Consider the following 25,106-nt stretch of genomic DNA (forward strand, 5'->3'; position numbering starts at 1 on the left):
TCCTACACCCTTTCATAAGAGGCAAACATTGGCTTGCTACTAGAGAATTTCAAATAAATGGAGTCATACTCAATACTTTCTTTGTTTATGACTTCTTTTCCTTAACAAAGTATTTGTAAGAGTTTTACTGAGCTCTTTCTGAGAGTTTAACTAAGATAAAGAAATTTCACATAATAACTTGATAAGTTTGACATATCTTTGTCTCCTTTTGCAATGCTCCCCCTTGCCTCTTCCAAGTCCCCATCTCCATAGATTGTGTGTTCATGGTCTCAAATCTCATGAAAAGGAGATCATACAGCATGAACTACTTTTTGGTCAGACATCTTTTACTCATCATAATAATTCTGAGATTCATGGGACGCCTGGGTGGCTCAGTGGGTTAAAGCCTCTGCCTTCAGCTCAGGTCATGATCCCAGGGTCCTGGGATTGAGCCCTACATCGAGCTCTCTGCTCAGCACAGAGCCTGCTTCCCTTCCTCCCTCTCTACCTACCTCTCTGCCTAATTATGATCTCTCTCTGACAAATAAATAAATAAAATCTTTGAAAAAATAATTCTGATATTCATTCTTGTTGGCATCTGTATCAAATTCATTCATATACATTGATGACAAATATGCCATTGTATACATGTGCCACAATATATGTATTTGTTTACCTATTATAGTAGACATTTCCAGTTTCTTCTCTATTACAAATAAAGCTGCTAAGAATATATACTTTTATTTTTGTTGAATAAATATCTGGTTATGAAATGATTGAGTCATATGGTAGATGTGAGTTTAAGAGCCTACTGAATTGTTTTTCAAAAAGGTTCTGGCAGTGTTGGAGACTCTAGTGCTCCGCACTCCCACCAACACATGCTATAAACAGTTATGTTTTAATTTTAATCCTTCTAAAAGATGTCGTAAGAACTAATTGTGGCTTTATTTCATTTTTTTAATGGTTAATAGTGTTGAGTACGTTTTCATGTGTTTAGTTGCTATATTTTGTTTGTTTTAGTTAAGATCATATTTACTTATTTGAGAAAGAGCTAGAGCAGAAGCGGAGTGAGGGTCAGAGGAAGAAGCAGACTCACTGTTGAGCAGGGAGCCCAATGCAGGACTCCATCCCAGGACTCCAGGATCATGACCTGAGATGAAGGCAGATGCCCAACCTACTGAGCCATCCAGGCATCCATCTTGCTGGCCATGAAGAGAATGAGGACTTTGCATTCTTTCCTCCAGATTGGAGCTAAGATCAGCGTTCACAGCTGACATCCGTGTTGAATTGCTTATATCAAATTCATCACTTACTATGGAACTTTCATCCTTACCTTGTTGTGATTTAGCAGCTGCGGTTTTGTGTGCTTCGTATAGGACATGGTAATCGGCATGTTGTAGTCAGTCATGCTGGTCACCAACCAAAATGGGAGGTTTTCCATTATCTTTCTGATCTGCTCCATCTGGGTTTAAATGCATTCTTTTCTGGCACTCTGAGCAGCTCATTAGAACCCATTTTAAAACAGTTGCAGTTTTAAAACTAGTTTAGTGGAGTATGATTGACATGTTAAAACTGTGTACATATTTATGCATACAACTAGATGATTCTGGGGTTAAGTATATACCATGAAAACATTGCCACCACCAAGGCCATAAACCTATTCATCATCTCCAAAAGTTGCCTCCCATCCCTTTTATTATTACTATCATATTAATGTGTGTGGTAAGAACACTTAAAATAAGATCTACCTTCTTAGCATATTTTAAGTATACAATGTAATATTAACTAATAAGCAATCTGCTATGTAGTAGATCTCCAGGACTTATTTTTCATAACTCTGTACCCTTTAACAATCTCATCCACATTTTCTTCTCTCCCCAGCCCCTGGTAAACACCATTCTATTCTCTGTTTCTATGAGTCTGACTATGAGAGCATACAGTATTTCTCTTTCTCTGTATGGCTTATTTAACTTAACATAATGTCTTCAGACCCATCCATGTTGTTGCAAATAGCAGAATTTCTTTTGTTTTTAAGGCTTAATAATATTCCATTGATATATATCTTACATTTGCTTTTATGAATATATATATTATATATATTATATATTTTATATTCAAATCATTTGCCAATTTCTTAAAATTTTGTTTCTTTTGGTTAAGTTTCTATTTTCTTTTTGTTAAGTTTTAAAATGTTCTTTATTTATTCTAGATATAAATTGTTTGCCACATATGCAATTAGTAAACATATAATCTGTCTGTTCATTCTTGATCTGTTTTTCTATTTTCATGTCAATACCATACTACATTTATTATATTTATTATAACTTTGCAGTTAGCTAGTATAACTCTACATTATTTCTTCATTTGGAATATGAATTGGTTGTTCTAAACTTTTCAATATTTATGTAAATTTTAGAATAAACTTTTTAGTTTCTACAAAATGAAAGAAGCCAGATTTTTCTTAAATATTAGGAATTTCAGATTTTTCCCAATATTAGGTATTTTTGATATTAATATAAATGCTATTTTATTTATTTATTTTTATTTTTTAGAGGATATATATAGATATAGATTTTATTTATTTATTTGAGATATAGAATGAGTGAGAGTGAGAGTGAGGGTACGAGTGGAGAGATAGACTGAGAGGGAGATGGAGAAGCAGATTCCTCACTGAGCAGGGAGCCCAACATGGGGCTCTATCCCAGGACCCTGGAATCATATCCTGAGCCAAAGGCATAAACTTAACCGACCAAGCCACTCAGGTGCCACATAAATGCTATTTTTAAATCTCAACCTCCAGTGTTTACTACTAGTATATCAATACACAATTTATTCTTATACATTGATATTATACCTTATAACTTTGCCAAATTTATTAAATATTTTTTGCAGATTTTTTTGTCAATTTCATTGGATCGTCTATAGAGATAATTCTGCAATCTGTAAATACAGTTTTCTTATTTTTATCTGATCAAGATAGTCTTTATTTTTTTTGGCCTTGTTTCATTGCAATGGTTAGAACCACCAGTATAATACAGAAAAGAAATATTAACAGTGGTTATGCATGATTTGTTTCTGTTCTTAGGTGAAAAACATTTGGCTTTCATCTTATAGTATAATGCTAATAACTGGTTTCCATACTTTCCAGAAATTTACTTCTATTCCAGGTTTGCTAAGAGGTTTTAATTTTATTTTTTTAAATCAGGATAGATATAGGATCAGTTATATGTACAAAGATGAATATGAATATTCTTTTTTAGTCTTCTACATTTATGGAATAACAGCCACTTAGTAAATAGTTGATTTTTGTACTTATGGTTTATAATATCAATGTGAACACTGAATTAATGGATACTAAACACTGCTTCTATGGAAAATGCAAAATTAGGTTCCTATGAGCCTCTGATCACAACTATTCATTAACTGATCAATATATAACCTTGGTTTATGTACACTTATGCTTAAAGACTATTTAATACATATTGTTGATTTATTAACATTGAATTCATGACTAATAGCATTACAACCTGATGAAATTATAATACATGCGTATTTTCCATCATAACCTTCTTGCAGTTAACAACCCAAAACAACACTTTAGTACCACACTCAGGGTCATTTTTAAACAGCAAAATCACCAACAGAAATGTCAAAAATGTGACACAAATAGACCAAGAGAAGGACACTTGTTTACAAGATACAAGCTAAATCAAGAACACAGGGCATTGCCTTATTTTATCTCATTGGGAATATGACTGTCCTTTGAGTCAAATTTCTGGCAATTCTGTCTGTGTTGGGAAGTGAATGCAGAAGTACTTTAAGTATAGATTAGGGTGTTAGAAATAAAATTTAGCCAATAAGCAAAATAGTAAATTAAAAGTTCATGAACAATGAGAACCAACAACGTGTATTTTTTGTTGTTGGTGGAGTTTGCTAATTTTAGAATTTTTTTTTAAATTTTATTTATTTGACAGAGAGAGATCACAAGTAGGCAGAGAGGCAGGCAGAGAGAGAGAGGGGGAAGCAGGTTCTCCGCTGAGCAGAGAGCCTGATGTGGGGTTCGATTCCAGGACCCTAGGATCATGATCTGAGCCGAAGGCCAAGGCCTTAACCCACTGAGCCACCCAGGCGCCCCTATAGGAAGTTTTTTAAGGATGAATTCATTATTCCTTGCAAATCATTGCCTATGCAGGTTATCTGTTTCGAGTGAGTTTTGGTAGTTTATATATTTCAGTACTATTACCATTTTCTATAAATTGTTAAATTCATCTTATTCCTTTCATGTCTGTAGAATCTGTAATAACAGCTTTCTCATTTCTAACATTGGCAATTTTTGTTCTCTCTCTTTTCCTTATCAGCCTGAGGAAGGAGAGGTTAATAAATTTTACTAATTTTCTCAAATTACAGACTTTATTTTTCAAATTGACTTTCTTCATTATTTCTATCTTATTGGTTGCCCCTCTGTTTTTTAAATTTTCCTCCTATTTTTTTTTTTTTTCTTTCTGGTGACTTTGGGTTTCTTTCTATTTTTTCTTAAGGTAGAAACTAAGATTGATTCTTTGAGACTGTTCTTTTTTTTTTTTTTTTAAGATTTTATTCATTTATTTGACAGAGAGAAATCACAAGCAGGTGGAGAGGCAGGCAGAGAGAGAGAGAGGGAAGCAGGCTCCCTGCTGAGCAGAGAGCCCGATGTGGGACTCGATCCCAGGACCCTGAGATCATGACCTGAGCCGAAGGCAGCGGCTTAACCCACTGAGCCACCCAGGCGCCCGAGACTGTTCTTTTTTAATGCAGGCATTTATATTATAAATTATCCTGAAGGTACCAGTTTAAGCAGTTTTCCATTAATTTTGGTATGTTTTTGGTATGTTTTCTTTTCTTTTTTTTTTTTTTAAAGATTTTATTTATTTATTTGACAGAGAGAGATCACAAGTAGGCAAAGAGCTAGGCAGAGAGAGAAGGGGAAGCAGGCTCCCCGCTGAGCAGAGGCGGGGCTCGATCCTAGGACACTGAGATCATGACCCAAGCCGAAGGCAGCGGCTTAATCCACTGAGCACCCAGGCGCCCCAAGTATGTTTTATTTTCATCTTCATTCTGTTCAAGGTACCTTTTGAATTTTCTCTTTGGATTTCTTCTGAGATGCACAGTGTCATGGGCTGAATTGTATCCCCTCTTCCTGCCTCCGAAATTCATGTATTGAAACTCTCACCCCCAGCACCTCAGACTGTAACTGTATTTGGAGATGGAGCTTTCAAAGAGTTTACATTCAAATGAGATCCTATCTGTGGGCTTTATTATAATCTGATGGCTGTCCTAATAAGAGAAGTAATTATGGGCACACGAGTTATACCAGGAATACACATGCACTTATCTCTTGGAAATATGAGTATCAGGTGAGTCAATTTTTTGCCACTTGGCACCTGAAAAGTCCATGTCAGAACACAGTGGAAAGGTGGTGTTCAGCAAGCCAAGGAGAGTCCTCAGAAGAAGCCAAACCTGCCAATACCTTGATCTTGAATTTCTAGGCTCCAAAACTAAAGAAAAGAAAAAAAAAAAAGAATCTCTTCTTTAAGCCGCCCAGTTTTGGGTATTATGTTATGGCAACCCTAGCCCAGGATATTTAGAAATGTGTTTGGTTACCAAATATTTGGGAATTCTGCTGCTAACTTGTTATTAGTGTCTCATTTAAGTCCACTGTGGTCAGAGAACATACTTCCTATGACTTGAATCTTACTCTGGTAATTGACAGCAGTTTCATTCGACAGCATGTGGTCTATCTTAGTAGCAATTGTTCAATATTGGGTAGAACAGAATATATTTCCATGCATTTTATGTTGAGTATTCTATAAATTCAATCAAGTCACGTTGGTCAATAGTGTTGCTGAAACTCTACTTGTTCTATTAATTTTTGATACAGATGTTAAAATCTCTGACTATAACTACGGATCTGTCTATGTCTTCATATAGTTCTTCCAGTTAATGCTTGACATACTACAAAATTCTGTTATAGATGCAGAGTCTTTGGGGATTATTAGTCTTTAGGATTATTAGGGTCTCCTGATAAATTGTGCCCCTTGTTATGAATTTATTATAGACAATTAATATTATATATTCAACAGGTTAGCTATAGCTTTTACCCTGGGATCTGATGCTGGGCCTTCAAGTCAGCAGGGCAAATAGTAGAGCAAGAAATAGGGACATAAATAAAGTGGGGCAAGCAACACCCAACTGGACCCTATGAAGACGAGCTGGACCCTGTTGGGCTCTCTCACCACCTCCAAGCTACCAACTTTGATACTGTAGGGAGCAAGGAGGAGAAACTGGAGCTCTTTGACATGGAACTATGCACACACCTGGCCCAGGAACTTCAGAAGCTGAAGGATGTGTCTGGGAGAAGCTGGAGAAACCTCTGGGTGGCTGCTGCCTTACACCTACAAAGTGAAGCACAGTTTAATGACATGTGAGCTACAGTAATGTTGGATGCTCTGAACAGTCTTTCTGAGTACAAAAATAGAATGTAGCTGTTGCTTCATGTTGCTTTCCAAATCCCATATAAAGTATCTCATATGGACGCAAGCAAACCTCAAACTTTGTAGAGATAGAAATTCTCCAAATTTTGTGGTTTGCTAAACCACTGTGGTACAATTAACTACCATTCCTCCTCAAGGGAAATGGTAAGATTTCATCGAGTGCAAAATGCAGGAATGTCTAGGTAATAAAATAACCTCTTTATCTATAATCTAAAATTATATATATGTTATATTTTTGTTAATATATATGTAAAGTATATATATATTATATTCAGCAAAATATATACATATTTTGCTGAATATAATATATATTTTTGCTGAATGTAATATATATTTAGATTTTAGCAAAAAATTATATATATTGTATTTATCAAAACATTTATAAATATATATTTACTAAATATTATATATATATATAATTTTTTTGCTAAAATCTACCACATCTGATATAGTCTTTCTGTGTTCCTTTGGTATGCTATTATCATAGTACACTTTCTCCATTCTTTAAATTTTAACATGTCGTGGCTTTATTATTTTAAAGTAGTTTTCCTATAGCAGTTTATAATTGGATCTTGCTTTTTAAATCTAGTCCGAAAATCTCTGCCTCTTAATATCACCTACATTCAATGTGGTTGTTGATAATATAACCGAGTTTAAATCTAATGGTTTCTATGTGTTTTCTATTTTCCCAACTATTTATTTCCTTTTCTCTGACTTCTTTTGGAAAGTTTCAATTCATTTCTCTTCTGCCTCTTAGGGATTGCTATTCTTTTTTTTTTTTTTTAAAGATTTTATTTATTTATTTGACAGAGATCACAAGTAGGCAGAGTCAGGCAGAGAGAGAGAGGGGGAAGCAGGCTCCCTGCTGAGCTGAGAGCCCGATGCGGGACTCGATCCAAGGACCCTGAGATCATGACCTGAGCCGAAGGCAGAGGCTTTAACCCACTGAGCCACCCAGGCGCCCCGGGATTGCTATTCTTTATTCCCTTTTGTCCAGCATTTGGGAAATGTTGTTTTATATGTTGTCTCTTTTTTCTTAATTTGTTTCAGGATGCAGGATACATTTAGTCCCTATTACTTTATCTTGTCCAGAGGTGGATTTCTACCTAGACAATAATTTAAAGCAGCTACTATAAATATTCACGGATTCAAACTGATAAATGGGCATTATAAAAGAACAGATAGAAATCCCAAGGTGAAACAACAAAATGAAAAATCTAAACAGGAAAAATTCAATATTTAAAGTTTTTAAAACTTCACTAGTTGGGCTAAACGGATGATTGGAATTAACTAAAGAAACCATAAGGGAAGTTAAATATGGATCAATAGATAATATCCAATCTGAAGTTCAGAAAGTTAAAAAAAAAAGTTTGAAACAAAATACAGATCCTTAGAAACCTGAGGTACTATATCTAACAGGCTTAAAATATATGTTCATTGGTGTCTCAGAAGGAAACTAATGTGGTAGACTCCCTTTATTGTTAGGTATATTAGTCCCACAGGCATTCCTAGGATGTGAATATTTAGGCATCTTGCCAGTTTTTGGTTGGTTTGTCTCTGTTTTCTTATTGATTTATAGAAGATCTTTATATTTACAGAGCACAAGCATTATTTTGGATATATGTGAAGGAAATCTCTTCTTTCAACTGTTTTTCTTTTTCACTCTTAATTCGTCTTTACATTTTAATATATATAACCCATCTCTTTCCATATGTTACTGCATTGTGTAAGATATTTTTGGCTCTTTTGAGTCCTTAACAGTATCTTTCTATTCAAAACTATATTATTTCTTCTCTTGCCTTTAGGTCTACCCTTCACCTGCAACATGTTTTAGGTACTATGCGACATATCACTTACTGTTTTTATTTTTGGTTTTGTGGGGTCTCATATTTTCTTTTTTTTCCTTTTTTTCAAATTTTTATTTAAATTCTTAGTTAACATACAGTGTAATATTGGTTTCAGAAGTAGAATTTAGTGATTCCTCACTAACATAACACCTAGAACACATCACTTATTGTAAAGACTATGCTTCCCCTACTACTCTATCATAAATCAAGTGTCCTTGCACATATACACCTATTTCTGTGCCCTCTGTGCTTTCCCATGAGTTTATTGCCTGCTATCATACTAATACTACACCTCAAAGTCAAACGATTTTAAACTAAGTCTTGGTATCTGGTAGAGTAAATCCCTTACTTTTATTCATAGTTTTAAAGATATTGTTAGCTATTTTTAGTCATCTGCTTTCTATGTACACTTTAAATCGAGAATACTAAATTTCACAATGAAAGTTCCTTGGGATTTAAATTGAGATTGTATTAAATCCTTTTTTTTTTTTCAAGTTTGTATTTGAATTCCAGTTAGTTAACATGTAGTGTAACGTTAGTTTCACGAATAGAATTTAGTGATTCATCACTTACATACAACACCCAGTACTCATCACAGCAAGAGCCCACCTTAGTACCCATCACCCATTCAACCCATCCCCCACCCACCATACCGCCAGCAATCCTCCGTTTACTTTTCATAGTTAAGAGTCTATTTTATGGTTTTTCCCTTTTCCCTCCTATGTTCATCTGTTTTGTTTCTTAAATTCTACATATGATTGAAGTCATATGGTATTTGTCTTGCTCTGACTGAGTTATTTCACTTAGCATATTAGCCTCTAGGTTCATCCACATCATTGTAAATCAAAGATTACATTCTTTTTTATGGGTGATTTAATATTCCTGTGCATATATTTCTTCTTTATCCATTCATCAGTCCATGGACATTTGGGCTCTTTCCATGGTTTGGCAATTGTTGCTAAGTTTTTGAGGACCAGCCATACTGTTTTCCAGAGTGGCTGCACCACTTTGTATTCCCACCAATGGTGTAAGAGCGTTCCTCTTTCTCTGCATCCTTGCCATCCTTGTGGTGTTAGATTTAGTTGTTCTGACATGTGTGAAGTGCTATCTCCTTATAGATTTGATTTGTATTTTCCTGATGATGAATGAAGATTGAACAGTGACATTTCATGTGTCTATTATCCATCTATATGTCTTTGGGTGGAAAAAAAAAGTCTCTTCATGTCTTCTGACCATTTCCTAACTAGATTATTTGGTTTTTGGGTGTTGAGTTTTGTAAGTTCTTTATAGATTTTGTATACTAACCTTTTATCAAATATGTCATTTAGAAATATCTTTTCTCATTCTGAAGGTTGCCTTTTTAGTTTTATTGGTTGTTTCTTTCAATGTGCAAAAGCTTTTATCTTGATGAAGTCTCAATAGTTCATTTTTATTTTTGCTTCCCTTGCCCCTGGCCACATGTCTGATAAGAAGTTGCTATGGCCAATGACAAAGAGGAAGTTGCTGCCTTCCTTCTCCTCTAGGATTTTGGTTGTTTCCTGTGTCACTTTTAGGCCTTTCATCCATTTTGAATTTATTTTTGTGCATGGTGTAAGGAAATGGTCCAGTTTCTTTCTTTTGCATGCTTCTGTCCATTTATCCCAACATTTGTTGAAGAGACTTTTTTTCATTGGATATTCTTTCCAGCTTTGGCAAAGATTAGTTGACCATATAGTTGCAGATCCATTTCTGGGTATTCTATTCTGTTCCATTGACCTATGTGTCTGTTTTGGTGCCAGTACCATACTCTCCTGATCACTACAGCTTTGTAATATAACTTAAAGTCCAGAATTATATGCTTCCAGCTTTGCTTTGTTTTTGTTTTTGTTTTTGTTTCAAGATTATTTTGGCTATTCAGGGTTCTTTATGTTGCCCTACAAATTTTAGGGTTGTTTCTTCTAGCTTTATGAAAAATGCTGGTGTTATTTTGATATATTGCTTTAAATGTGAAGATTCCTTTAGGTAGTATAAACATTTTTTTTTAAAGATTTTATTTATTTATTTGACAGAGAGAAATCACAAGTAGATGGAGAGGCAGGCAGAGAGAGAGAGAGAGGGAAGCAGGCTCCCTGCTGAGCAGAGTGCCCAATGCGGGCCTCGATCCCAGGACCCTGAGATCATGGCCTGAGCCGAAGGCAGCGGCTTAACCCACTGAGCCACCCAGGCGCCCGGTAGTATAAACATTTTAACAGTGTTTGTTTTTCCAATCCCTGAGCATAGACTGTTTTTCCATTTCTTTGCATTATCTTATTTTCTTTCATAAATGTTTTGTAGTTTTCAGATCAGAGTATAGATCTTTTACTTCTTTGGTTAGGTTAGTTCCTGTGTGTCTTATGGTTTTTGGTGAAGTTGTAAAAGGGGTCAGTTCCTTGAATTTTCTTTCTACTGCTTCAATTGTTGGTGTATAGAAATGCAACTGATTTCTGTACATTGATTTCTGTATCATATGATATTGTTAAACTTATGTATTAGTTTTAGGAATATTTTATCGGAGTTGTAGGGTTTGGGTTTTCCACATGAAGTATCATTTTAGACCTAAAGACACCTGCAGATTGAAAGTGAGGGAATGGAAAATGATTCATCATGCTATTGTATGTCAAAAGAAAGCTGGAGTATCAATGCTTATATCAGACAAACTAGATTTTAAATGAACGACTACAAGAGATGAAGAAGGGCACTCTACCATAATAAAGGGTTCTATCCAACAAGAAGTTCTAACAGTTGTGAATATTTATGCCCCAACTTGGGAGAACCCAAATGTATAGAACAGTCAATAACAAGCATAAAGGAACTCATTGACAATAATACAATTATATTAGGGGATTTTAACACTCACATCAAGGGAGAGATCATCTAAGCAGAAAATCAATAAGGAAGCAATTTATTTGAATGACACACTGACTTAACAGATAATACTCATTACATTTTATCCTAGAGCAGCAGAATACACATTCGTTTTGAGTGCACATGTGCTATTGTCCAGAATAGATCACATTCTAGGTCACAAATGAGACTTCAACAAGTACAGAAAGATTGAGATCACACCATGTATATTTTCTGACCACAAAATTATGAAACTTGAAGTCAGTCACATGAAAAAAGTTAGAAAGACCACAAATACATGGAGGTTAAAGAACATCCTCATAAAGAATGAATGGGTCAACCAGGTAATTAGAGAAAACATTTAAAAATACATGAAAACAAATTATAAAGAAAACATGATGGTCCACAACCTTTGGGATACAGCAAAAGCAGATGTAAGAGGGAAGTATATAGCAAATAGAGACCTACCTCAAGAAGCTTATATTAAATCTTTAGATATATTTGAATATAACTGATACCTCTAGAGTACTGAAAATTCTTGTTTCAAAATCTGCAATATGATACATCATTCATAAATATATTTTAAATAAAGTTTAATTCTGCCAGTGTTAAAGGAATAAAGTTAAGATAACAAGAAGAGAGTTTTAACCAATTTCATAAATCTAATTTATGGGTTAACACATATACAATGTGGTTTTCTTTTCAATCTGTAAAGTTCAACATCACTTATTGTTGTTTGTTTATTTTTTCCATGATAAAAAATTACTTCATAATAATTAAATATTTCAAATTTTAACACTATGCTTTGGCTTACTGATTTTTCATTGATGTACATGTTACACATTTTTTCATAATTCTCCCTTCCTTATGTGGAGGCCACACACATATACTCAAATTAATTCTGAGACAAAAAAAAAAAAAACAAAAAAAAGTGTATTCTTTTTATGTGTACTTTTTTTTCCTTCATCTCTGGAGTTTTAAATTTTATTTAGTTTATCTCATGTGATGTCTTTACATTAAATGCAATACTATCAACGTTGCCACAATCCTGCAACTTACATTTCAATTGTTTGGCAATAATAAAAATTTTTATAAGATTGTGAAAAAATAGGCAAAATCTATTTCAATATTTGATGCTCTAATTTTTACTTTGGCTATTTCTATATATTGTTCTCACGTTGCAAAGATAATTCTATTTAAAGTCATCTCAAAGAATAAAACTAATCTAAGGTAATATTCTTTTGAGAATGTAAATTAGTCATTTTCCTAGGTATCATGTATTCTTTAGGTATCTGCACATGTTAACATACAAAGTCAGATTATTATGCACTCCAGGAAATCCTTTTAAATGTTAACAGATATGTTAACTAGTGATAGACTAAATTTTAAAGCATGTGATTCTTATTTCTTTCCCTTTATTTCTATACATTCAGAAATTTGTACTATTTTGTTATAGACAAAGTTGGATCTTTTTTGGAAAATCACAGTAGCTCTGGAGATGGTCTTGAACATATTTCCAATTGCTTATATTTAAAACTGTACACTTTCTCCGCCCACATGTTTCTCTCTACACCATTAACAAGGTAAAATCTTAGTATCAATGCATACCAAAAGCTTGAAAAGATAATAATAGCTAATATTTAAAAAAAGCCATGTGCCTGGTCCAGGTTTAAGCACTCAGCATGTATCAATTTACTTATTCTTACAGAAATCCTATTTGGATATCAGTAGTAGTATCAGGTTATCAATTCTAGTTAACAGATGAGGAAATGGAGTCAGGAAGAGCTAACATAATTTCCCCAAGGTCACACAATTTGAAAATGACAGAAACATGACTCAAACCCAGATGGTCTGGCCCCAGAGATAGCACTCTTTTTTTTTTTTCCACTAGCTTTTTAAAGTTTTAAATTATGTTAATGGAGTCACAAAATCCTGTTGTTACACTGAAATGTAAATGTTAACATGGCACATAGGAGATTAACAATGACTTTACCATTGTTTTTTGTACCATACCAGAGTATTGAATATGATGTTGATAAATTGTACTTACCTTGGGACAAAAATGTTTCTGTTATATACTTTTGCTGTGTGCCTACAAACTCCAGAGATAATATTAATTAGGAAGTGATCTGAATAGATGTACACTGATCATTCTGATAAAGAAGAAAATAACTACCTACTTGAATAACTAGCTTTTTGCTGTCCCATCATTCTATGTATTTGTGCCATACTAACTTTGAAGATTACGACGCTATAAAATTAAATCCTCTAGTTTATAATTTTACTAAAAATTCATAGTTTCAGCTTTGCTCTGTTTAAAAAGTAATGGTTACAAAAACAAGCTGGATGAATAGTGGGCAAAAATCAGCTGTTGGATATAAAAATTTGTAATTAAAAATATATATTTACCAGGGGACCTGGGTGGCTCAGTGGGTTAAAGCCTCTGCTTTCAGCTCAGGTCATGATCCCAGGGTCCTGGGATCGAGCCCCGCATCGGGCTCTCTGCTCAGCGGGGACCCTGTTTCCCTTCCTCTCTCTCTGCGTGCCTCTCTGCCTACTTGTGATCTCTTTCTGTCAAATAAATAAATAAAATTTTTAAAGAAATATACATATATATATATATATCTTGAATTATATTGAAAACTTTTGTTCTTAGATTATTAAAATAGCTGTTTATATCATTTATCTATCACTCTCGAACTTGACAACTGAGTTTAAAATGTCTGTTTTGAAGTGCCTGTCTGGCTCAGTCAATAGAATATGTGACTCCTGACCTCAGGGTTATGAGTTTGAGCCTCACATTGCAGGCAGAGATTACTAAATAAATAAATAAATAAATAAATAAAATATATTTTTTCAAGCTATTCCAATCTGGTTTATGATACATTGGAAATTACCTATAAGGTATCAAATATTATACATAACTATTGCTATATCTTTCTAAAACCTAACATATAAATTTGATAAAATACAAGCAGAAACATGAAATTTATGGATTGGAAGGCAGCATAAGAGTGAGAAAACAGCTCTAAACTTAGAGTATGTGAGACTTTGATTCCGGTCCCAGTTCTGTTAAGTGTCTGTGTGGATTTGAGAAGTATCCCCTAAACTCTTTGCTCCTTAATCTTCTTGTTAAATAAAACACTTCAAGGGCACCTTGGTGGCTCAGTGCATTAAAGCCTCTGCCTTTGGTTCAGGTCATGATCTCAGGGTCCTGGATCCTGCTTCCCCCTCTCTCTCTCTGCCTACCTCTCTGCCTACTTGTGATCTCTGTCTGTCAAATAAATAAATAAAATATTTTAAAAAATAAAAAAAAAACAAATGGCAAGATTTCATTCTTTCTTATGGCTGAATAATATTTTACCATATATATGTGTATATATATGTATATATACATACACACACATATATATAATATCTCTAAAATTGTCTTTTTTTATATAATTTTTTATTTTTTATAAACATATATTTTTATCCCCAGGGGTACAGGTCTGTGAATCACCAGGTTTACACACTTCACAGCACTCACCAAAACACATACCCTCCCCAATGTCCATAATACCACCCCCTTCTCCCAAACCCCCTCCCCCCAACAACCCTCAGTTTGTTTTGTGAGATTAAGAGTCACTTATGGTTTGTCTCCCTCCCAATCCCATCTTCTTTCATTTATTCTTCTCGTACCCACTTAAGCCCCCATGTTGCATCACCACTTCCTCATATCAGGGAGATCATATGATAGTTGTCTTTCTCCGCTTGACTTATTTCGCTAAGCACGATACACTCTAGTTCCATCCATGTTGTCGCAAATGGCAAGATTTCATTTCTTTTGATGGCTGCATAGTATTCCATTGTGTATATATACCACATCTTCTTGATCCATTCATCTGTTGATGGACATCTAGGTTCTTTCCATAGTTTGGCTATTGTGGACATTGCTGCTATAAACATTCGAGTACACGTGCCCCTTTGGATCACTATGTTTGTATCTTTAGGGTAAATGCCCAATAGTGCAATTGCTGGGTCATAGGGCAGTTCTATTTTCAACATTTTGAGGAACCTCCATGCTGTTTTCCAGAGAGGTTGCACCAGCTTCCATTCCCACCAACAGTGTAGGAGGGTTCCCCTTTCTCCGCATCCTCGCCAGCATCTGTCATTTCCTGACTTGTTGATTTTAGCCATTCTGACTGGTGTGAGGTGATATCGCATTGTGGTTTTGATTTGTATTTCCCTGATGCCGAGTGATATGGAGCACTTTTTCATGTGTCTGTTGGCCATCTGGATGTCTTCTTTGCAGAAATGTCTGCTCATGTCCTCTGCCCATTTCTTGATTGGATTATTTGTTCTTTGGGTGTTGAGTTTGCTAAGTTCTTTATAGATTCTGGACACTAGTCCTTTATCTGATATGTCATTTGCAAATATCTTCTCCCATTCTGTCACTTGTCTTTTGATTTTGTTAACTTTTTCCTTTGCTGTGCAAAAGCTTTTGATCTTGATGAAATCCCAATAGTTCATTTTTGCCCTTGCTTCCCTTGCCTTTGGCGTTATCACCACTGCTATTCAACATAGTACTAGAGGTCCTAGCCTCAGCAATCAGACAACAAAAGGAAATTAAAGGCATCCAAATTGGCAAAGAAGAAGTCAAATTATCACTCTTCGCAGATGATATGATACTATATGTGGAAAACCCAAAAGACTCCACTCCAAAATTGCTAGAACTTATACAGGAATTCAGTAAAGTGTCAGGATATAAAATCAATGCACAGAAATCAGTTGCATTTCTCTACACCAACAGCAAGACAGAAGAAAGGGAAATTAAGGAGTCAATCCCATTTACAATTGCACCCAAAACCATAAGATACCTAGGAATAAACCTAACCAAAGAGACACAGAATCTATACTCAGAAAACTATAAAGTACTCATGAAAGAAATTGAGGAAGACACAAAGAAATGGAAAAATGTTCCATGCTCCTGGATTGGAAGAATAAATATTGTGAAAATGTCTATGCTACCTAAAGCAATCTACACATTTAATGCAATTCCTATCAAAGTACCATCCATCTTTTTCAAAGAAATGAAACAAATAATACTAAAATTTATATGGAACCAGAAAAGACCTCGAATAGCCAAAGGGATATTGAAAATGAAAGCCAACGTTGGTGGCATCACAATCCCGGACTTCAAGCTCTATTACAAAGCTGTCATCATCAAGACAGCATGGTACTGGCACAAAAACAGACCCATAGATCAATGGAACAGAATAGAGAGCCCAGAAATAGACTCTCAACTCTATGGTCAACTAATCTTCGACAAAGCAGGAAAGAATGTCCAATGGAAAAAAGACAGCCTCTTCAATAAATGGTGCTGGGAAAATTGGACAGCCACATGCAGAAAAATGAAATTGGACCATTTCCTTACACCACACACAAAAATAGACTCAAAATGGATGAAGGACCTCAATGTGCGAAAGGAATCCATCAAAATCCTTGAGGAGAACACAGGCAGCAACCTCTTTGACCTCAGCCGCAGAAACATCTTCCTAGGAACAACGTCTAAAATTGTCTTATCCATTCATTTATTGACAGACACTTGAGCTGCTTTTGAATTTTTGTATTTTTCCCAGAAATAGTGATGTGCAGTATGATAACTTTCTCGCGATGTTGCTGAGCAGCAACAGTAAGCTGTAGCTCCCCGTCAGCAACATGATCACAACGGTAAAAAAAAAAAAAAAAAAACTTAGAATCATTTTGTATCCATATATTATTTCGTTTTTCCTCTTTTAGAACAGTTGTTAATAAATTACATAAAATATTCAATACTTTATTATAAAATAGACTTTTCATTAGATGATTGTGCCTAGCTATAGGCAAATTTTAAGTGTTCTGAGCATGTTTAAAATTAGCTAGGCTATAGGGTGCCTGGTGATTCAGTTAATTAAGTGTCCAACTCTTGAATTCAGCTCAATTTATATGGTTTCAAAACTCTGAGATGGAACCCTCTCCCCCACTGGACTCTGCACTGAGCATGGAATCTATTTAAGATTCTCTTTCTCCTTCTGCTCCTCCCTGATGGTCATACTTTCCCCCTCTTAAAAAAAATGGCTAGGTTAAGCGATGATATTTATTAGGATAGGTATATTAAATGCATTTTTTTCTTATGATATTATCAACTTATGATGAGTTATTCAGGATATAACCCCACTGTAAGTTGAGGAAAATCTGTATTATGTTACATCCATCCTATTTCTTTCAATCTATTCTGTAAAGACTGCCCAGCTAAATACCATTTTCGTAGCTCTCTTTTTGTCATGCTTTGGAGGTAGTATGCTATTTCAAGATGAAACTGAACATCTATTTCCCAACTACTGGCTTCTAGAAACTCAATGAAGTGGATGATTAATGCAAACTTTGTACCTTTTGTGAGAAGCTTATGGCCACAGAGGTTGCTGCTGATGCACTGGTTGAAGGCTGAAAAGATTACACGGTCTGAGGTAGTGGCAGACCAGGTTTCCCCAGGAAGTAGGTGTCTTGACCCATGGCCATGCCCGCCTGCTGCTGATGAAGGGACATTGCTGCTACAAACCAAGGAAGACAGGAGAAAGAAAGCGCAAATCTGGTCAGAGTTGCATTGTGGATGCCAGTCTCTGTGTTCCTCCTCAACTTGGTCATTATTAAAAAAAACAAAAACAAACAAACAAAAAAAAACAACTGTGGGGGTTGGGTAGAAGAACATCCCTGAACTTGCTGATACTACTGTGCATCATCACTTGGGGCCCCAAAGAATTGGCAAAATCCTTAAACTTTTCCATCTCTAAAGAAGATGATCTCCATCAGTATGCTGTTGGAAAGCCCCTAAAAAAATAGTAAGAAACCTGGAACCAGTTAAAATCGAGCCCAGTTAAAAATGAGATTTTCTAAAAGTGACAAATAAATAAGATTAGACATCTAAATAAATAAATAAATAAATAAACAAGCAAATAAATAAATAAAATTTTTGTGATTTTAGTTTTTTTCATAAAATCCAAAATCTGACATTTTCATTGTTCTCCTTCAACTTTCTCTCTTTAATATCTTAGAATATTGGATAAAACACACACATAAAAATTTAAATTTTAATATATATTAACGGAATATAGATGTTTAGAATATGTACAACAGTAAAATAGTAAGCATAAATGCACAACAGTTTAAATTATCTTACAATGCAAATTTCATCAGGTTTTTATTAATGTGTCATCATTAGAAATTATCATAATCCCTGCTGGATTTACATTTAAGATTACTGCTTCATGATCACTTTCAGAGTGATCAACTCAGCAGGTTTTTAATAATCTACAAACTTGATAAAATCCACTTTCTACAGAATGTCTATTGCTTTTATAATGAAAAAACAATATAAATTATTTTATCCAAAAAGGAGTGTTTTTTTTAAATCCAAAACTCATATTAATGATGAGTTCTAAATAAGAACTATTTCTTTCAATGCATGTAAAATAATTTAATGATATGTTAAAAATATTAAAGAAGAGTCACTGATTTTCTTAATGATGCACTAAAGCTCCATTTTCTGAATGTTTATAAATATGAATAATTTATTTCCAATGATGTGGATTATAGAGGTAAATATATGTGCCCAAATTATGCACATTATAAAGAACTACAGGTTTTTTCGTGTCAGTACTTTCTACTTGTGAGAACAGATCATAGTAACCTCTCCATATGTCACCCAAACTGAATAATGATATAGAAAACTCTAGCATTCTAAGGGCATCTGGGTGGCTCAGCTGGTTAAGTGTCTGCCTTCAGCTCAGGTCATAATCCCAGGGTGCTGGGATCGAGCCCTGCATCAAGCCCTGAGTTCTACGTTGGGCTCCCTGCTCCAGCAGGAGTCTGCTTCTCCCTCTGTCCCTCCCCACTGCTCATGCTCTCTCTCATTCTCATACTCCTCTCTCTCTCTCTCTCTCTCTCGCAAACAAATAAATAAAATCTTAAAAAGCAAGAAAAGAAAACTCTAGCATTCTATATATGCTTACAAACTTAAAATTAAGATCTTCAATTTTAAAATCACATATGAGCAATATTTATTGAAAATGTATTATGTGGCATAGGGACGCTTGGGTGGCTCAGTTGGTTGGACGACTGCCTTCGGCTCAGGTCATGATCCCGGAATCCCGGGATCGAGTCCCACTTCAGGTGCCCAGCTCCATGGGGAGTCTGCTTCTCCCTCTGACTTTCTTCTCACTCATGCTCTTTCTCACTGTCTCTCTCTCAAATAAATAAATTAAAAAAAAGAAAAGAAAAGAAAAGAAAATGTATTATGTGACATAATATGCTGGAAAAAACTGGAAGCTGACAAAGTATTTTCAAATTCTGATACATAAGCCTATTATCCTTACTTATTTCCTTAAACTTAGAACTTATACCCATCTTAGCACTTTTAAATTTTTCTATAAACATTTAGAACAAAAGTATTTCAGTGATTTTTACAAATATTGGTGTTTTCCAAAATATTTCTTTAAACAAGCTACTCTGGTTTTTTTTTGTAATTTTATAGAAAATTTATGCATATTTTATGTTTATACCCTCCATAGCTTGGTTATTTTCAATGTAAATAATTGATTATTTTAGGATTTAAGTTATATTTACTTGATTATACTTGAAACAAGAAAGGAACATTTGTTATGTACTTGACCATTTAATTATATTGAATTTTTAAAACTTCTAGTAGATCTGGACTCATAAAAGACTACCACATACTCAAGTTCCTTACTTAACCATTTCAAAACCAACAAAACATTTTCTGTGATCATAGAACATATTTTGAGCTTCATAGGTAGTTATAATTGTTGCATAAACTTATTTTGACAGGAGTATACTTTTCATTGCTTTTTCACTATAAGAAAGAAGGCAGAAATGCAGAGCAGATATAGATTAGTGAATAAAATAAATTAAAAAAAAAATTCCATCACGTGTAATATCTGTTTTATAACAAATCTTCTTGAATTTACAGAGAAACTAAGGGTAGAACTTAGAATGAACCAACCAAAATTATGTCTTTCTATTTAATTATAGAATGGGTGGAATATATTTGCATTATTAGAGAAAAGCCTTAGTAAATTTGAAAGGTTCTTTTTCTTGTTTTTAATTTTCCAGGTGCAAATTTCAAGGTTAAAAAAGCACAATGAAGAATTTTACTTTGGTAAGCACCAATGTGTTTTTCAACATTTTAAGCATTTCAAAACCAAAGTAGCTAGAATTTATGTGCTAAAGATTTATTTTTGGAGAGAAAAAGTATAGTCCTTCATTTCTGTTGCTTATGAATTTCTCAGCATTTAATAGGCCTAAAGAATCTGACTTAAATTTTGCTTTTCAGTCATTGTGGTATTACATTGATACAATAATGTTTGTATTCAGATTATATACTCAGATACACAGTTTAGGTGTACAATTAAATTAACAACATATATTTAAAACTAAAACCATTTTTTTCCATTTGAGTTAAGTACTTTAATGAGTAAATATATATATATATATATATATATTTTTTTTTTTTACAAAACATTACGGGTAACATTTTCTGAAAGCTTTGCCAGTTGAAATTTTTTTTCTCTCATAATTAAGCTATATAATAATTATAATTAAGCTATATAATAATTATAATTTATAGTTATAAATTATTATATTTTTCTCTCAAAATTAAGCATAATAAAGCCTTGGGTCATAGTTTGTTTTCTTCACACCTTTATAAATATTTGTATGTTTTTTCTTACTTTTCAATATTACAGATAACAGTTTATTAACATCTTTTACTCAGTCGTTTCAGGTTAAAACTAGTTCTCTTTGAAAGTTTTATATCTAATCACAGACATTTTTACTAATATAAGTGACTTTAAATATTATTTTTCAGGGGTGCCTGGGTGCCTTAATAGGTTGAGCATCTGACTCTTGGTTTTAGTTCATGTTATGATCTCATGCATCATGAGATAGAGCCCGAAGTGGGGCTCTACACTCAGCGGGGCGTCTGCTTGGGGAATTTCTCCTTCTGACCTCCCCATTCACCCATGCTCTCTCTCTCAAATAAATAAATAAAACTTAAAAAAAATTAAAAATAAATGTTGTTTTTCATTAAAAAATAAGGACTTTAAAATAACTCTATGAAAGCTGTCTTTGAATCTGATTTTATTCCAAATTTAAATTTTTATTACTATTTTATTCTTTCTGCAGTCATCTTTTAGCAAAAAAGTACAATTCAATGAATTATGATTGTTCCTATTAATAAATTTCTTTTTAATACATTTCTATTAATATAACAAATTTTATAAATCACTATTGCTATTTAATATATTTAAGAGAAATGAGAAAACTAAAATGTAATTAGGAAGTGAAATATTCATTGACCACCTACTTTTTATCAAGTTAAAATATAATTTTGAATAATCAGGTGGGCACTCTTTTTTGTTTAATTAATATTTGCTAAATGCCAGGTTTCATTCTGCAGACACTATGAAAGCACTGAGGCAATACAGTGGTATATTAAGGTCTCTTATCTAAGTGTGTAGCATCCAAATGGGAAGAGCTAGACAATAAATATATTAACAAAAACAACACCAATAATAAGATATTTTCAGACAGAAATAAATAATAGAAGCAGTTATCTTTTTTCTTGAAGATAATTTTTTCATATATAGGCATAGGTAATTTTTTTTTTTTTTGAGATTATATGATTTTTGACCCACCTGGAGTATAATGGAGGTTTGCTGGGTGGATAATAAATAAAATATCCTTTAAGATGGAAGTGAAAAACATGTGTTTTGTATATATAACAAAAATGCATTGATTTTTAAAATTTTTATTTTATGTTTTTGATTTATTGAGTAATAAAAATTCTATTAATTATCTTAGTTAAGACAGAAAGAGAACTACTATAATCTCTTCAATTATGATTTCACAGCATTTTGTTCAGTTTCCCTAAAGGCAGCTTCCTTAGAAATACACTTTGATTGGATTTGTTAATATGGTTGCCATGTACAGTTGAGATTTGGGGAAATAACTTAAAATTCAGGCAATGTCCAGAGGCTGCTGGAAAGAGTATGTGGCCTCTGGGCTCACCTCATGTGTGTGGCCACCTAACCACCTAAAGAACACCCACATCGACATAAAAAACAAAGAAAGTGACCTCAAGACTGGCAGAATAGACCCTCCACAGGTAGTTGTAGACAAAAGGCCACAGTGAAGCAGATCCACCCCCTCTGCTATGCTCTTACAAGATCCTATCAAAGTAGTGCCATGGGCCCAGTAGTGTGCAAGCAGCCCAGAGAAGAGTCAACACCATTCCAAAGTGAGTCCTCCTCCAGCACAAAGGGAAGATAACCACACACCAGTCTGACTGTGACCCTAGCAGTGAGCTGGGGGCAGGCAGTGGGTCTGAATGCAGGCCCCAACCACCAACAAAAGCTTCTCAGGGGACAACATAGGGAAAGTGCCCTGCAGTTTGGTGCGACTTTGTCTCTGGCACACACCTGGTCTGGCTCAACTCAACCCCAAGGCAGCCCCAGACTGGCCCTTTAACACCACAGGCACCAGACTCTGCCTACAACAGGCAGAGAACCATCACAAACTGGACTGAAGGTAAACACACATTTACCACAACAGTAGGACACTCCTGTAACAACATACATAGGAGACACCGCTGAAGCATCATTTTCTGGTGGAAAGGATACATTGTACTGGAGCACTGCAGGAACTCTTCTTCATGAAGCTACTACTTTAAAGTACAGGAAACATTGCTGACTTTCCTAAAACATAGAAACAGACACAGCAATAGACAAAATGAGGAGACAAAGGAATATGTTTCACATGAAAGAACAGAACAAAATCATAGCAAGAATGATTTATCCTCTAAACAAAATGGAGATAATATGTATGACAGCGAATTTAAAGTAATGCTCATAAAGATACTCCCTAGAATTGAGAAAGGAGTGTAGGACCTCTGTGAGACCCTCCACTAAGAGATAGAAGACCTAAAAAAAAACCAATTAGAGATAATGAACTCACTGAATTAAATTTAAAATAGACCACCTGGAATAAATACCAAACAAAAGGAAGTAGAACATATCAGCAATATGGAGGACAGAGTAACGGTAAATAATCAGGCCGAGCAGATGAGAAAGAGAAAATGCAAATTGAGAGTGGATCCAAGGAATTCAGTGACACTGTAAACAATAAGAGTTGCGTTATAGGGATCCCAGAAGGAGAAAAGGAGCAGAAGATTTATATGAAGAAATAACAGCTGAAAACTTCCTGAGTCTGGGGAAGGAAAAAGATCCAGATCTAGAAGGCATAGAAAGCCCCAACAAAACCAAACCAAAAACTCTGCATCAAGACACAAATTAAATAAGATGGCCAAAAATAGTGATCAAGAGAGAATTTTAAAAGCAGCAAGAGGAAGGAATGCAGTTACATATAGGGGAAAGCCCATAAGGCTATCGGTGTATTTTTTTCAGCAGAAACTTTGCAAGCCAGAAGATTGTGGCATGATATATTCATAGTGCTAAAAGGAAAAATAATCTGCAGCCAAGAATACTCTGTCCAGCAAGTCTTTTATTCAGAATTGGCAAGATAGAGTTTCCCAGAAAAAAACAAATAAACAAAAAACAACAAAACAAAACAAAACAAAAAAACAAAAGTTAAAGGAGTTCATGACCAGGAGCAAAACAAGCCATTTCCCCATCACACATGATGCCATCCCCCTGTGGGTTCCAAATCAACAGTCCAGCCACCCTCCTGCCCTAGCCATCATGCACTGCCTGTTTCCTGCTTGATGCCAAGTCAACACATCTTCACCTCAGATTGACAAGAACTCAAAATGACACTTGTCCCCTGAAATTCCAACCCCTGGGCTAAAGTTTGTGCACAAACGTGGGCATAATAAAAACAGTAGAATAAAGCAACCCCTATAATGTCACTAAGTCTATGGAATAGGGAATGGATAAAAAGAGTGTGCTAGGCTGAGAACATCTCTAAGAAACATATCAAAGAACAATGTATCTAGCATGATTCTGGTTACTAAAAGAAACAAACCTGGGCAAAATAAAACAAGACAAAATCAGATAGGGAGACAAACCATAAGGGGCTCTTAATCATAGGAAACAAACTGAAGGTTGCTGGAGGGTTGTGGGTGGGGAGGTGATGTAACTGGGTGATGGACATTAAGGAGGGGACATGATGTAATGAGCACTGGGGGTTATATAAGATTGATTTATCATTGAACTCTACCTCTGAAATTAATAATAGACTATACACTAAATAATGGAATTTAAATAAAAAAAGACTCCCTCCCCCAAAAAAAATTTAGGCAACATTAATTCATCCGAACTTAGTTTCTATTAGGTATTTAATTAATGTTGTGGGGAGGGTGATTGGATGCCAGAAACACCTTTGTCTATAAAGACTTCATGGATTATATTTTTGACAAAATAATAGATAAAAATGTAAATGAAATTATTCTCAACTAAAGAAATGACCATAGTAAAATTTTTGAGTTCAACTTTTGTAATATAACATCTGTACGAATATATGTCATTTTTATTGTGGGATTTTTGTAAAAATAAATGTAAAGGCCATGATCTAAAGGTAATAATTTTATTACCTGATTTTGCAATTTTGCAATTGTCAGGCTCCAGTATAACTATATTATGGATGTTTATTTTACTAAATCTTAGTCAAAATTATAAAGGGTGGAATTGATGTAATACCATATCTATCACTAACTAGATCCTGAATGTCATTCCCTTTGGACATGTTGGGTATCTAATATGTGCGAGTGTTTGAATCTGAGACTTGGCCGGAGGGACATTGCAACTTTCCTCAATATCATGTCAATGTCATTGCC

This window comes from Mustela putorius, unplaced genomic scaffold (genome assembly GCF_011764305.1).
Source record: "Mustela putorius furo isolate JIRA1106 unplaced genomic scaffold, ASM1176430v1.1 tig00000430_pilon_pilon_pilon, whole genome shotgun sequence".
Classification (NCBI taxonomy): Eukaryota; Metazoa; Chordata; class Mammalia; order Carnivora; family Mustelidae; genus Mustela; species Mustela putorius.